The sequence below is a fragment of the Danio rerio genome, chromosome 24 (assembly GCF_049306965.1).
Source record: "Danio rerio strain Tuebingen ecotype United States chromosome 24, GRCz12tu, whole genome shotgun sequence".
Lineage (NCBI taxonomy): Eukaryota > Metazoa > Chordata > Actinopteri > Cypriniformes > Danionidae > Danio > Danio rerio.
Window position 1 is genome coordinate 27231555 of NC_133199.1, and position 15528 is coordinate 27247082.

The 15528-nt window shown below is 37.7% G+C and overlaps 1 protein-coding gene across 4 annotated transcripts in view; it reads right to left on the minus strand.

Moving 5' to 3' along the window:
- zfhx4 (zinc finger homeobox 4) overlaps positions 1–10158 on the minus strand; it is an 81107-nt gene extending 70949 nt beyond the window's left edge. For 2 of the 4 annotated variants that reach the window (XM_005162749.5, XM_005162746.5), the window contains exon 1: positions 6587–6965. The gene's annotated coding sequence lies outside the window, so the exon portion shown is untranslated. Of the gene's footprint in view, positions 1–5704; positions 5884–6586; positions 6966–10079 lie in introns of those variants that run through there. The other 2 variants (XM_679268.11, XM_005162747.6) reach the window with 2 other exon arrangements.
- Between the last annotated feature and the right edge of the window lie 5370 nt (positions 10159–15528).

Below are 15528 nucleotides of genomic sequence, written 5' to 3' on the forward strand. Positions count from 1 at the left end.
TATCCAGCTGAGATCGGCAACGAGGGTGCATATGATTTTTGAGTGTACAGCTCTTATAAACTTTTTTCTGGATATAGAGGTAAAGGATGCAACTGCGAAGCTCAAACTCTGCCTGTTTGACTGTGCTTGAACATGAAATAAGGTGCTTCACAACAGCTGTGACTGCATAACTAGGCCTTGTTATAATAGTTTGTCAGGGAGGAGGTTGCCTTTAATGTACATTCTGCTGCTGTTAGATTAATTCTGCAATATTGTGATCACACAAAAAGATTTTCAACATAACGCCAAGACAAGACAAATCAATTGTGGGAAGTTAATATATAGGATTACAATAGATTTTAAATATTTCAAAATCTTTCAGTCCTAAAAAAAAAAAAAGATTAGATTATTTTTACGTGTCGCATCGATTGAAAAAAATAAATTTTCATGTAGTAGGGTATAGCCACAGTGACAATAATCATACATCAAAAAACTCATCAAAACAAAACCAACACGTTCAGGAACTATGCTAAAAAGACACATTTACATAAACTTTTGAGCCTAAACTATTGCTTAAAATATTATTCTTAGGGTTTTACACAATATTTTGGTTCATTCTGTTAATTTACATAAATTACTGTTTTTTTCTGAAGAGATGCCTAAATGTTGCTTTAGTTGGAATTTTCCCCCCCTTTTTTAATATCCTGTAGAGACGGCGTTACAAAAACCCAAAAAAGGCCTGAGAATTGGAAGGGGAAAAATCCCCTTCTCCGATGAGACGCAAGCTGACAGTAAAAGTAATGTAATCCTGACTGGCAGTGGACCAAGAGCAACAAAAACATTTAGATAACTGCGCTCAAAAATGAAAGTTCTCAATGAGGACAAAAATTACATTTCCTCACGATAACAATTCCTTCTCATAACAACCCTTACGATTGTTTGAAATGTCCTCATCAGTCATGTGTTCTCACACATCGGGGGAACAGCATGTAAGTGGCGGAAGAGGAAGAGTTTTTAACTACATCCAAGCTGCGGAGAGCACATCTTGAAGGCCAGTGGGGGCGAGAAGGGGGACAATCCATAGTCTACAAGTTTCACTTGGCAACCGGGCCCACATCAACATCTGGTTGAGCTTGTCAGTACACGCCTGATTCAACCAGACACTAAAGCATGACTTGTCTAACTGTGAGCTTTGTTTGAAAGGCACAGACGTGAAGCGTCATCCACGGTGTATCCTTTTCTTTAGTGCCGGAGTTAAAAAGACTGGCATTGCCACCTTTCACAATTGACTCAAAGCTACTTGCTTTTCACCCTAGGAATGGTTGGAAAAAGAGACAGAGGAGAAAAGAAGAATAATCGTTTTGTTCATGATAACCTGTGAGCACTTATCCCGGCTACAATTCCTTTCCCTTAATCATTTGCATATGAAAGGATACTTCTAGTCTATAAAAGGTCAGTGAAAGATGATCAAGGCCTCGCGGAACACAACAAAACACGGTAAAAACGTCTCTAGCGGCAGCTTGTGTTCAGACTGCGGTGTCAGTGACGCTGAAATCACGTCACATCAGCACCTTCCCCCAAAAACAAAAACCAGCACTAGAATCAGACCGTCCTCCAAAACATCTCATCTATAATTAATGAATGCTGTATTAAGCATTTTATTTTTCACACATTTACATGTGCATACACACACACACACACACAGAAAGAAATCAAGCTTGGAATGTTTTTCTCAGAATAACACAAGGATTACAAACGTATTCCTAGTGCTTTCGATCAAAACCGTCTCTATAGTGAGGACTGTGAGAGAATGAAAAGAAATAGCAAGAAGTACGAAGTGCACGCATTTCTAGCGTTCAAATCAAACCTTTTCCTGTTTAAATTGAGGACACTGGAGGAAGAAAGAAATCCCATCTCTGCAGAATCCACTCCCTTGCTCTGCTATTGTGCCTGAGCGCTACTGAATAAAGCATACGGGCTGCTATTTACCAGTTGAGAGAGACCATTATCATACATATTACTTCACATGATGACAAAATCTGCAGGCATCTTGGGAGGCTTCAGGAATATGATGCCTGTGCCTGTTGTCTCAAGTCCTCGACAAACATCTTTGGGGACAAACGGGGCCTGGAAAGAAAGGACAAGAAGGCACCGTTTCCATCTCGCTTTCATCTAAGTCACTCAGTCAACCATTCAGTGGCCCATTCAAAGCCTCTGTGCATTATGCAAAAAAATGCTAATCCTTTTCCGATGCTTTTTACACTTGTACAAACCCTGCATTCCCTTTCCTGAAAGGCAATTATATCAGTTTACATTTCTGTCAAAAAACAGGATTACTTCAGGAGAACTAGCACTGCACTAGGCTTCCCCCATCTATAGATGACGGAAACTAGAGATTATCTGCGACAGTATTTTTTTTTTCTCCTTTTCCACTCTTCTCAAAAAAAAAAAAAAAGTGGAGAGGCCTTAAGAATGTGATTTAATTAGCCAAAGGGAAAAGAATAGATCTTTAGTTGCTGTGGAAACTCTTTCTGACCTGACCTTCTCTTTGCAAAAAGCCCCGAACAGAACAAGCCTCAGTCTGGTCTATTAATCAGAAACAAATTATGAAAGAATGTTGTCGGCCTGAATAATGCTGCCTATTCTGTAGTGAGATCAGCAACAGCCTTCGCTCTCGCTTTCATTGTCTTTCCGCATGTTTGACAGCCCAACATGACGAATGAGATCAGGAAGACCCCAGATTTGCATATGCAAATTCCCACATGAGGGAAACGCGTCTAAACAAGTGTTATTGCAAGCCAGATTAAGTGAGCCATCGTGCTTTTGCTGTTTTTGGGGGGCCACCGCTGCAGTCTGGGTCATTAGTCAGCACAATTAACCCCATCTCCATGGCTACTAATGAAATTTTGCCATGGTACGACTTAAATTAGATAGCTGGTTATGCGTTGCCACCGTCCGACTCCAAATCCATTATTTGCCCCAGGAACAATGAGCCGTTTGTGCTCAGCTGATCTCCACCAGCTGAACAAACCTCCGAGTTAACAATTTGCATATGTTAATAAAATTAAGTCCTAATTACATGAAACTTGTACATATTCAAATGCACTTTCCCTAGGCGTTATGGAGCTTGAACCCCATCCAAGTGTTTAACCCTTCAGAAAGCCTCTAAGCAGGGGAGGCTCTTTCTGCCTCAGAAATGCCTCGGGGCTGACACAAAAAGGCCCCCCTTAATACATTAAGCCAGCTCCTGACTTCTCAGCTTTCCACCCACTGCTCTGCGGACCGGGGCAAGTACTGCATCCTTCGAACCAAATTCAATTGGGCCCACAACAAAAGCCCTACAGTTCCTCTAAAAACAATGTGACACTTTTCTCAATGCTATCTATGAGGAGCGCACACACAAAAACACACGCCCAGGAGGTTATTAAACAGTTAATGTGCTCAGAAAACCACAACAAGCACTAGCAAACGAGTACAAAATGTAGAGCTTAATAAATCATTCTTGTTGTAAAATTCAAAAGAGCACACCTTAAACACGTCTTCAGAAAAAAAAAATGAAATTGACAATATCCTATCGCATCGACATTCAGCTTTTGAAATCGTAACAGACAGGGAATCTTAAAGGAAATCATACAGCCGCAGTCAGATTAAAAAGGCCTTTGTCCTCCAACATGTACATTTTTTGTCCCTTCTGTGGTGGCGAAATTAAATTGGTCTGTTCAAAGGTTTAAGCTGAGACCAAATGAAAAAAAAAAATCACATATGAAATTCATGCCGCTCTGTGAAGCGTAGCCCAGATGGTGCAAGATGAATAAAAAACAAACACCTAATGATAGACAGCCAAAAGCTCAGAGGACTATGATAATGTCAGGGTTAAACAAAACACACACACAAAAATATTTCCGGCTTCTTCTCAGTATTGCTGACCAACAATGATTTTCCAAGACTGCAATGAAATAACAAGCCGTGCTCCGGTGGATTGAAGCTCTTGGTGCTCTAAATGGTTCATATCACCACATTTGAAAATAGAAACAGTATTTCCACTGTACAAGGCCTTGACAGAAAAAATATCATGCTGATTTTTGGACAGAATCTGATACTAGAAGTGATGGTTGGTCTTCTGATTTTTGAAGGTGGATGCTGTCAAATTTGTGCATATATATTTTGTGTGTGTGTGTGTGTGTGTGTGTATGCAAACATTAGCGTGTGTGTGTTCGAATGGGGCTTCTCTTTTACAACTATCAATACTGGGATAACCACGTATTAGCATTCAACCGAACACATAGTCATCTCTCAGCCTTTTAGCCAAATTGGGTGTCTTAATGTCACAAAGCAGTGGCAGTCAAGCCCTGTGCGTTGCCATAGGAGTTTCGGTACTGAACAGCAGAACGCTGTGATAGGCTTGAAGCAAGCCACTCCGCAGAGGCGGATTTTAAATCATCCAGCCTCTTCTATTAGACTTGAGACTTATTGAGGTAGAAACCATAAAAAATGAAGAAGGGAAATTTAATCCCTGAAATATTGATTTGCACATTAATATCATATAGGCAGTGGGCAATTTGGCTTCATGGAAATGACACATTGTCGACCCTAGGAGAAGCCTCAGCCAATCTTACTGCAGAACATGTCTCAAAAGAGTTATTAAAGGCGTTGGTTTCACGATATTCGGAAATGCCTCGAATATGTACGCTGTACAATATAATGTGGACACAAAAACACAAAGCATCTGATAATAAATAAAAAGCACGCTTAATAGATCCAGATGCCTTGAATTGTCATAAAATGACGGCTTTAAAATAAACGTTTCTAATTACAACAATACAACTGAATGCACTGAACTGCATCCTTTTATATCTTTCAGACAGCAAATCCCAGAATAATCCTTTTTAAAATAACAATTTTGCATTTGTTGTCACACAGCAACAAAAATGTTGAATCAACATAGCATTTTATTCATTAATAGAAATACAAATAATACAAGCTTTAAATGTTAATTTAATTGAAAAATAGAAAAAAATACATTTACATGCAAAACTAATATTTATACAGTAATAATAAGAACATTAATAATAGGCTAATAAAAATAAAATCAATTCTAATCTATTTTGTTTTTATTGTGACAAAAAATAAAGGGGAAAAATACAGAAAAAAATGAGATTCCATTAAAAAATATGCACAGATGTCCGGTGCAATTCCAATTGCAAACAAATCCAGGTATCCACAAAGGACCGTATTAATTCAAAAAACGTACAAATCCACAATGTCTAATGTAGAAAAACGAATCGCAGCTCAATTAATACACAAGCAAGCAAACAGTACAGAGTAACCCCCAAAACAACTCGAAAATCCTACGAAAACGGTGATCCAGGCGGTGAAAATGTGGTGGTTTGGAGAGCAGAAAGCGCAGACACACAGCGCTACACACCGCGGCTCTGTGCTCTGCCTCCCCACTGCCTGTGTTTTTTCTGTGCTCTCAATGGAAGCGATCGATGCCCTTGTCACTGTCGCGTTCCAATCGGAGCCAAGACTCTGTCTCACACTCACCATCAACCCAAAAGCCAAGCGCTCACACACATGCCACGGTCTTCGATGCCAATGTTAACGTTTTACCACAAAAAAACGAAAACTTCCAACTTTAAGAATCCATCGACCTTACTATAAACTCAGGGACAATTCTCTCAGGAAACACGTAAAGGGAATGAAAGAAAAGGAGAAGAAAACTTACGGGCAAGACAGAAGACACAAGTAGTTTAAAGACGGAATGAGCTTTCTGGCGAAAATAGGAATGATTTCGATCCTTTTTATTCCTGTTTTTCACGCTTGCCACAGACACGGAGGAGCCCGGGATATGGGAGAAGAGACCCTCGGCTGCTAGTTCAATCCCTCCTATCGTAACCATCATCCGAGCCGCACCGTGGAGAGACCCTTTTATACATTGCAGGTAACATAAACAGACGAAGGACCATCTTTTAGTTGTATGAGGTGAAGTGTGCGGCTTTTGAGTCTATCAATGAAAACACCGGTCCGGAGCGACTTGCGACGTCGAGTCAAAACGTAATCTTCCCGTTTCTTACTATCACGGGATACGTTCGCGGTTCACGACACGTCAACTATTCGAGCAGATGCTATTCAAAATGAATGAGTTGTGTTGTTTGATGTGTAAGATAGATAATTTGGAGAAATGCAAAGAAGCCCTGCTATTAAGCGTTTGCTGTGATGAGGCGAGTCCAACTCCTGAGGCGAACACAACAGCCGCGAGCGTACAAATCTGCCCACTTTTACTCCGTATCAACAAATAACGGCTGTAAATCAGAGCCGAACTTAACATTTGGGACGGTTTCCTTGCAAAAGAAACGGAATGAAGCCTGGAAAGCAGAGATACGGTAAGAGTACATCGCCTGACAGTTCGCGGCAGGTCGTTAAAACGACTGTTTTACAAATAGAGAGGAAAATATTTGGGTTGACATTTCTCGAAATTATATCATACAAAGCCGTAATCCGACAGCGGTATAGCGCAGATTCGGCAGGACTAGTCGGGGAAAAAAATCAATACTCGACCTAAATTTAACACCAACTACTCAATAAAAGTTGAAGGGAAAAAACTTACTTTCTTCCCCCGCAGTTCCCTCCGCTTCTTCTCTTGATATTTGCTTTTTCTGAAGAAAATCACATCCAATGGTAGCGCAAGTAGGTAACAAAAAAGGAGAAAAAGAAAAAAATGTAACAATAATCCTCCAACTTTATTGGAAAAAACGTAAATACTACAGCAAGAGTCGATCCTTTGGGTCCGGTTGTGTAAAAGATGTGTCGACGACTGCCTAGCAGTTTCGGTTGTGGAGGGGTAAGGGAAAGGAGGTAAGGAAATGAAAATCCGATATGTCTTTATTCTGCTAATTATTATCGTTTTAGCCCTGTTTAAAAAAATGGCTGATTAAGTTGAGTGCGCATGTCTTTGTGTGTCTATTCTCGATATGCACTCTGGGAATGAGAGAGAGAGAGAGAGGGGGAGTGAGCGCGCGAGGGAGGGAGAGAGAGAGAGAGCGCGAGGCAGAAAGAGAGAGACGTAATTAGTGAGGTGATCAACAGTCTCCACATTGCAAATGACGCGCTGTTTCAACTTGGAGAGCCGAAGGGCTGTACGAGCCAGATTCCTAAAATGATCTAATGGGGGAAAATCTTTTTCGGTGGGCAAGACGTCCTGTAACGGCCTGGAACATTTGGTGGGACAATAAGAGATGTTTTTGACTTTTTTTGTCATACCTGTAATCAAAGGTGTTTATTTTTTAACAAACAAATAAATACAGAAATGTTAAGGATAACGCGTTAAACGATGGCAAATATTAAATAGCACAGCAGTCTGCTGTTATTTACAAATGAGAAGGCAATATCTTATTTGTTTTTAAAGCAATCGGCCTATATCCTAAATATGATGCACTTACAATATGATGCTAATTCCTCTAGAAAATTCTGAAAGATGGAAAATAACCTAACAAGCTTCGATAAATTGTAGATTTTAAAAGGCAGAACTAGACTATTTGATCTTAATTTTGCTATAACATTTGTATAGCATTGTCTGGTATAACTTTAAGCGTATATCCAAATATTAAATATAATAACAACATTAATTACAATTTTATAAAATTGAAGACTAAAAAGCAACACGACTGAAATATTTTTTATTGTTGTTATTTTTTCAACACAAAAGTATTAATAAAGTGAAGGTATTGCAATGTAAAAAATAATAATAATAAAGCATGAGAAAAACATGAATGTTGTACAGGTGTCGCTGATTAAAAATGTTATCCGTCTGATAGTTTGCAATAGCTGAGCTGATTAATTGGACAATCGTCTCAGTTTAAACCTATGTGTCATTTAAAATTATTTCCAGACATTGTATTTTACCAGAATATCCAGCTTGTGAGCATCACTTTGCTTTTATAAAACATAAAGGGCACTGGCACCATTTTATAGGCTATATTTTGCTTAACAAACAAAAATGACTTGCAACAGTAAAATCGATTAAAATAATAATTCGAACAATATTTATCGATAAGACACAGGTCAAAATAAAGCTTTAAAGCAGACAGTAGTAGGGCCCCGGAATTAAAACCCACAGTAAACCATACTGTAAAGTGCCCTATGGCTTATAAACTTTACATATTTGACTCATCGGGTGTTTCGTTCATATTTAAACTCGCGTGTAAATGGTTCAATTGATTAGCTAATTTGGCTTTCCTAAAAATGTCACTATTGAAAGCAGACCCGACAAGACGTTAACCGTGAAGAAAATCAAAAGATCGGCTCTCCTTTATGAAAAAATCGAAGGGGTTGAATTGAGTGAGGCTCTGTTTCCGGATTGCACGACAAGGATGCTATAGAGCTGTGTTTGCAGTAAAACACGAGCCCTTAGATTGGCATGTCTACTGTGGGTCTCTGGATGGGCGAGAGGTGGTCAACAGAGGCGTTACTTCTTCACCCCTGATCCACTGTTTCTAGTCCTCGGGGGACTCATGCCTGCCAGACCCATGTGGTGTTTCGGCAGGATGAACGAGAGAACAGAAACAAGACCGAGACGAGCTTGCAATAGGACACGGAGAGCTTCAGATTTTACCTTCATATAAACGCAAAGCAAATGCGGCGGAGTAAAGGTTATTTATTTGCCACTGACGACTGTTTTCTGCTGCTCACCGCGAAGGACTTTAAAACTATTGATTTAAAGGTCGCACCTCTTATGCAAGTATACTTTGACGGATACATTTAGCGTAGTTATAAGAGTTTGGCTGTCTTCTGAACTGGTTTAGGCTGTGAAATAGAGAAAGTGGTAGCTTATGCTTATCTTAAACTGTAACACTTTCAAATGTGATCATGTCCTCCCTTGTACTTTATGCTTTTCTTTCTCTCAAGCTATCTGACAAAAAAGCTTTATTTACACCCTATTTAATCGGAAGATTAATTAAAGGTTGTTATTTTATTGCTGTATGTTTTAAGATACAAATGTATTAAATTTTATTATTGAATTCATTGTTGTTTAGTAAACGCTAGTTTGAAATGTAAAGACTTGCATTTAAAGGTGCAGCCTATTGCTTGTGTTATTTACATTTTTAATGTATTTCCCTGATTGTCAGCTATATATATATATATACATATATATATATATATATATATATATATATATATATATATATATATATATATATATATACACATTTTGAAGTGTTGTCTATGAGACTTATTAAAAACTGCATGAATATTGATTTAAGTCAAATGTCAATAAAGCAATCATCATACAATTCGCGACTTGTGATTTCTTATAATTGTTTTCCTAAAACGTACGATGTCTAACAATGACTTCGGGGTTTCTTTTTGGTTCTTTGGTCGTGCTGAATGAGTGAATGACTGTCCTGCCCCACAAATGAAAGGTTTGCCCAAACCGCCTGGCGCCCTCTGGGGTCTGAGAGGTCACGTTTTGACAGTAACTGACCCTTTTTAGCCGCATAAAACCCCATCCAAAATGCATCGCTAACGGAGAATTAATCCCATGAAAATTCTGAACTCTCTCTCTCTCTCACACACACACACTTAAAGAAAGTTTTCTCTATTTTTGGAAGACGGGGAAATCTACGTGCAATACAACAAACATAATCATCGGAAAGAACGCATATAAATGTATTTAAACACAAATGATTAGTAATGAAATCAATTTTTGTGACATTATGTGGTAAACGTGGCAAATTATAAAAAAAAACTGATCATACACTCCGTAAACAACAACAATTACAAAAAAACAACAAAAGTATAAACTACACCAGAAGAAAGGTTTTCCCAGAGATTTCCCCTAAATATCAAATCGTTTCAAATCTGTCCCACTGCGAAATATCGTATTTTTCTTCAAAACAAAAGAAAATGCTTAACATCCACTGCAAATAAAAACATCTCCGTCATCTGTATCCGATCAGCTCTCTTTTGTCTATAAAATGACAATTACTCTGAACCTGCATATTTCACGCGCAATCTGTTTAAAATAGGTTATTAATCCTGCATTATGCGTTTCCATGTCTTGTTTATAATCGCCAGCCAAAAAGAAAATAAATCGCGTGTACCTTTGGTATAAAAGGGCATCCCGGTGTCCTCTGTCTCTCTGATGCTCCGCTTATAGCATATGGAAACTCTTTTGAAAATGCCTAGATTTGGCACATTGTCATTGAAAAGAGCGGAGCGCGGTGATGCTGGAACACAAAATGGGAAATAAGTTGGGGATTGGGTGCAGCCTCCCTCAATGCGGACTTATCTAACTTTAATTTCATATAGTTACCGCAACGACATGCCATTCAGCATGATTTGAACAATTAGGACGTTTTTTGTGTTTTCAAAAAAGAATATTAAGTACATTGCACGATGCCTTTGTGCGTTTGTATTGTTAATATTTTATTAAGATGCCTTTTGCTTAACACAAATCAAAGCTTGCGTAGACAACGACAAAATCACTTCCAACGTAAAATCGAGATTCACAAATGCTTGTTTGTAAAACACTGGACTTTCGATCAATATATTGGGACATTCCGATCGATTATATAAACGAAAATCCATATAAGACACGAGACTGGTATCAAGACGACTTTCACCTTCATGAGAAAAAAAAAACAAAGTGGCAGAGGTAATAAGAATATAATGAGGGATTAAACATTTACTTTTTTTATTTTATATAAAATCAAAACACTAACTTTTGCTATTTGCAGTTTGTATTAAAAAATAAAACGAAGCTTATGTATCACAATTCAGATTTATTTCGTGTTATAATTCAGTTTTTAATAAATATTTAAAATGCTTACCTAATATGCTTGATGACACACTGTACTGAAGTCTAACAGTTTTATTGGCATCCATCAATGTGGTCATTCTTATAATGTTGCTGTTTAAATGTAGTGAATTCACAAGAGCTCTTGGGCGGCTGCTGGGTCCCGGGATCACGGATGAGGGAGGCGGCCAGGCACGCGGTGCCATTCTGTTTATTTGATAAAGAAAATCAATGAGAGTGACTGTGGACTATTTAGCGAGACGTTTGAGAGGGGAAAATGGTTGGTTGAAAAGTGACTTCAGTTGGCTGGTCGATCTCATCGGGAAATGTACACTAAACTACACTCTCAGAGACACACTTGGTCCTCTCTTTGAGTCCATTCACCCCCTCTGCCCCCTCCCACTTGGCCCTTTGCTCCTCGTGGTGCGGAGGTTTTCATTGTTGATCCCTCTTTAATAGACAAACGGCCAGGAGTTGCATCTCCGGCCATCTATCCTAAAGCCAGAGATTCTCCATCCTCTGAGCCCCTAAACACACAGCCGACTGTTTTGGTTATTAAGTAACGCTGTATTATCATGTGAATAATATATTTTTTAATTTGATCAGTGTGTGTGTGTGTGATGTGTGTTTGTAAAAGAAAGAAATATTGGACAACCACAAAGTCAATCACAACGTCAAAACATTAATAACAGTTCTAATTACCCACATATTAAAATTTAATAAAATTAGGCAATGTATTTTAATTATATGTAAATTATTATTATTATTATTGTTGTTGTTGTTGTTGTTGTTGTTGTTGTTGTTGTTATTATTACACTGTTGTTGTTATTATTATCATCTACCTAACAAAACATTGTTCTCTAAATAAGCATGGCAATTATTATTATTTGAAATTCTGGATAGTTAATTAGGTTAAATGTACATGCAGATTCATTACAGTAATCTAATGATCTGTGAATCTATAATCAGCTAATTAATGACAAATTAATATTAATATTATTATCATTAATGGCAGCTTTGATTATAATGCTTCATCATAATAATAGTGATCCTATCTGATTATTACTGTTTAAATACAGTAATTAACTAAATAATGGTTCCTACTTTTTTAAACACTGATTGTTTATAAATACAACTGTGCATGCAAAGCATTACAATAATTTACTTAATTAATCAAACAATCAATAATCAGAAAATTAATTAGAAGTAAAAACAAGCCAGCAGTTAAAACCCTTCTTAGGACACAAGTTGAAGCCCCTCAGGACCAGAGCTACCTACTGAGCGAACTGCACTTAAACACACACTAAAACCAGAATCATTCAGAACACATATCAGTTCAAGCCATCGCCCCTGTTCAGGAGAGTGTATATTTCTCTGGGTTATGGCTAATGCTTTAAAGCAGAGAAAGAAACTGTGCTTTTCTTCTTATGAACTTTATTCAATTATTTGTCTTTTTGTGTGCTAGATAATTGCATTTCCAGCTTTCCCTGTTCAAATGAGTCTTTAACATGGCTGGATGTTTTCTCCTGCCTCTCTCCGGGTTAGAAGCTGCCCTCTCCCCCATATGTAGCGGTGCTTTCTATTTAGCGGATTACCTGGTTACCATTGGTCAGTACAGGAGAGGCAAGAGAGCAAAACCATGGCAACATGACAGATTCGAAACCCATCAGCTAAACCTGATGATAACACAGTCAACTTGGTCAAGGGGCTTGAATCTCAGTCTCCAAGAAAAAGGAAAGACATGACATTGTTATATTAGTTAGCTTTATTAAATGCTATGTCACTGCACATACACAGTGATTACATGTGAATATATATATATATATATAATCATGCATCCTATTAAGAGATCAGAAAGTGTTTCAAATGCTTTGTATGGATCTACATGATACATTGAGCTATTTAATTAATCAAACAAATGAACTAATCTGTCAAAACATTGACTCATTTAATCCCACACATCAGAATCCAGTGTTATACTTGTATCATAACATCCATATCACACCCTTAAATTAAATGCACTCAGTCAAAAACAAAATGTCAGGACACAACACACACGAGCGGCTAAAATATCAGCAAGAAACTCGTTTCACACTATTTGTAGGTGATCTAGACTTCACATCTAGACTATAACCAGCAAATAAGAAGAAACTGATTAAATTCCCACAATAAATGAATCAATAAATTAAAAAATACAAATAGAAAAAAATCAGATCAGGGAAAATACTCATAACACAATTAAGTCATATGTGTCAGTGTCTGATTAACCGTTTAGCCAGACAGATTGCTTATTGATTACAATAATCAGTAAGGCTTGCTGATTGATTTATAGATCATGCAATATTCAACAGGCCTGACATCCACCCCATTAAAAAGAATGATCCAAATTATTCATATGTTTATATGTTTTCAAGTAAGTGTGTGCCATGTTATGTGGTTTTGGTAGGATTGTGTGTAGCGCTGCACAAAGTCAGCTGGCGGCTCTGAACCCCACGGACAAGAATCTCAGGCTTTTTCACATTTAAAATGCACCCGTGGGCCAGACAGCTGTGAACGACTCCTTGGTGTCTTAGAAAAAGGCTGGAGTCTGTTTGCACTGATATTTCACTAGTGGCAGCACTAAGGACACTTGGAAAAAAGAAAAAGCAGTTTTTTTTTTTTGAGGGGGGGGTTGGGGTTAATAAAATCTGCGCGTCTCCTCTTCACGCTGGAGGTGTATGAAGGTGATTGTGGATTGGTTAAAGGGAGTCGATGGATTGTCATGCATAAGGTAAGCGCCCGTCCGTGAGCTTTGTTTGAAAGCGCTGATGTTGAGGAGCTGCTGACAGCCCTTCGCTGGGGTTTCTAAAGCGAGCAATTTCTGTGCTTTGATTTCTTCCTATGATATGTCAGATGCACAAAACACATTGTGCGATTTGAATTCATTTGCGATGTGTCCCTCCTGCCGCTGCTGTCTTTCATGTGCATGTTTTTCAGATGCATCGCATTTATTAGCCAAGTTGCCTCTAGAATGTAGAGTGAATGAGTCGAGAGGTCAAATAAATTCAATAAACAACAGTTTTTATATTTTTAAAAAATTAATACATTATTTATGCACCATCTGTATCATCCTGCTCATCGGCCATAAGATTACATTCATCCTCCATATGCATGCAAGCGGTCATCCGAACACTGTAAGGGGCTTCTCTCTCTCTCTCCCTCTCTCACCGCCAGGGTTGCAGAGGAGATAATTTGAGTCTAATCTGCTGGTGCAGAAGTGTGAGGAGTGAGACTGGACAATGAGCCTCCCTCTTCTCTCACCTGAGAGAGGTTTCCGCTTAAATCACGCCTGTCTCACTGGCCGCAGACCCAGATCCCCAACTTTAATGGGAAGACAGTTAATAACCTTCTTCTTCTCCTTCTCCTCCTCCTTCTTCTTCTTTTTTTATCCCCTGTGCACTATCAATCTGACCTGTCAGGGCACTGCTGAATCAAAGCAAAAGTCCTCTTCACAGATGACTGATTAGAAACGCAAAATCACAAAATCCATCTTCATGGTCACTTTTATTACAGTCATTTTTAAACTGACAGCAACCTGCTCGGGCTCAGAACAGAGCTTGTGGTGCAGATTGCGTCTCAGAGAGAGAGAGAGATGAGGATGGAGAGAGAGAGAGTCTATTGTCTGTGGGAATTGGGGTGCATCATATACATTGCACATATACACTTAAATGCTTGCATGCACTTGCATGTATTTTTGTATGCGTGCGCACATCTGTGAATATGGTGAAAAATATGTATGCATATCCCTCGTGTTCAGCTGAGTTTGACTTATATGACTGTCTCAGTGATGTGTATGTAAAAACAATAGTATTTCACTCAGAATATTATATTATGCTCCTTAGACCAAATAAAACTCCAGTAATCAGATTATCCAATATTACAGTTATGAAGTATACTAATGTCACTGTAGAAAAATACAAAGAGAATATGAATGACAGGAGTGTACAAAAATAAGAAAACTGTAAATATGAGAATCGTAGCCTGAATAAATTGTGTGCTGTTATCTAAGAGCCCAAACCTAATATTTAATAATGATATTTGATGTATTTTATGCTTATTTTTCATAATGCTACAAAAAATCTATTTAAAAAAAGCTATTACAATGTTTAAGTTATCAAATATTGCTCATTGAAACTTATTTACACATGCAGTGCTATAAAACTACTTAAACATAAATGTTTGAATAAAGAGCTATTTGATGTGTGTGTAAAGAAGCAGGTTCACTTAAATTAAGGGTTTAATTTGTGTAAATGATTTCAAATGGCGAGGACACTGTATATATAATGAAATAATATAGCTGTGACAAGTCAAAGACTAGACCTCACTTTGTTTTCTGTGTCAAATTCAATTTACATAAACAGTGCTCAGCATATATAAGTACACCCCTCACAAGTCTCTCTTTTAAATTCATATTTTATAGAGGAAGCTATACAATATTACATTTGTGCAAATACACTAAATTAGTCAGTACTGAAGCCAAATCTGGAACTTATCTAACAAAATAACTTACGATAACGGTCCAAAACCTAGTACACCCAAATTTATGTCATAGAAAAAAATTAAATATAAATTTTAATATGAGAAAAAAATCAAGAAAAGCAAAATAATAGAAAATTTTGTTGAAATTTCATAGGTTGTAATTTATTTGCAATATTTTGCTAGCATTTATTTGTATTTGTTCAATTTCTAAATATCTTTGGTGACTAAACTGTTAT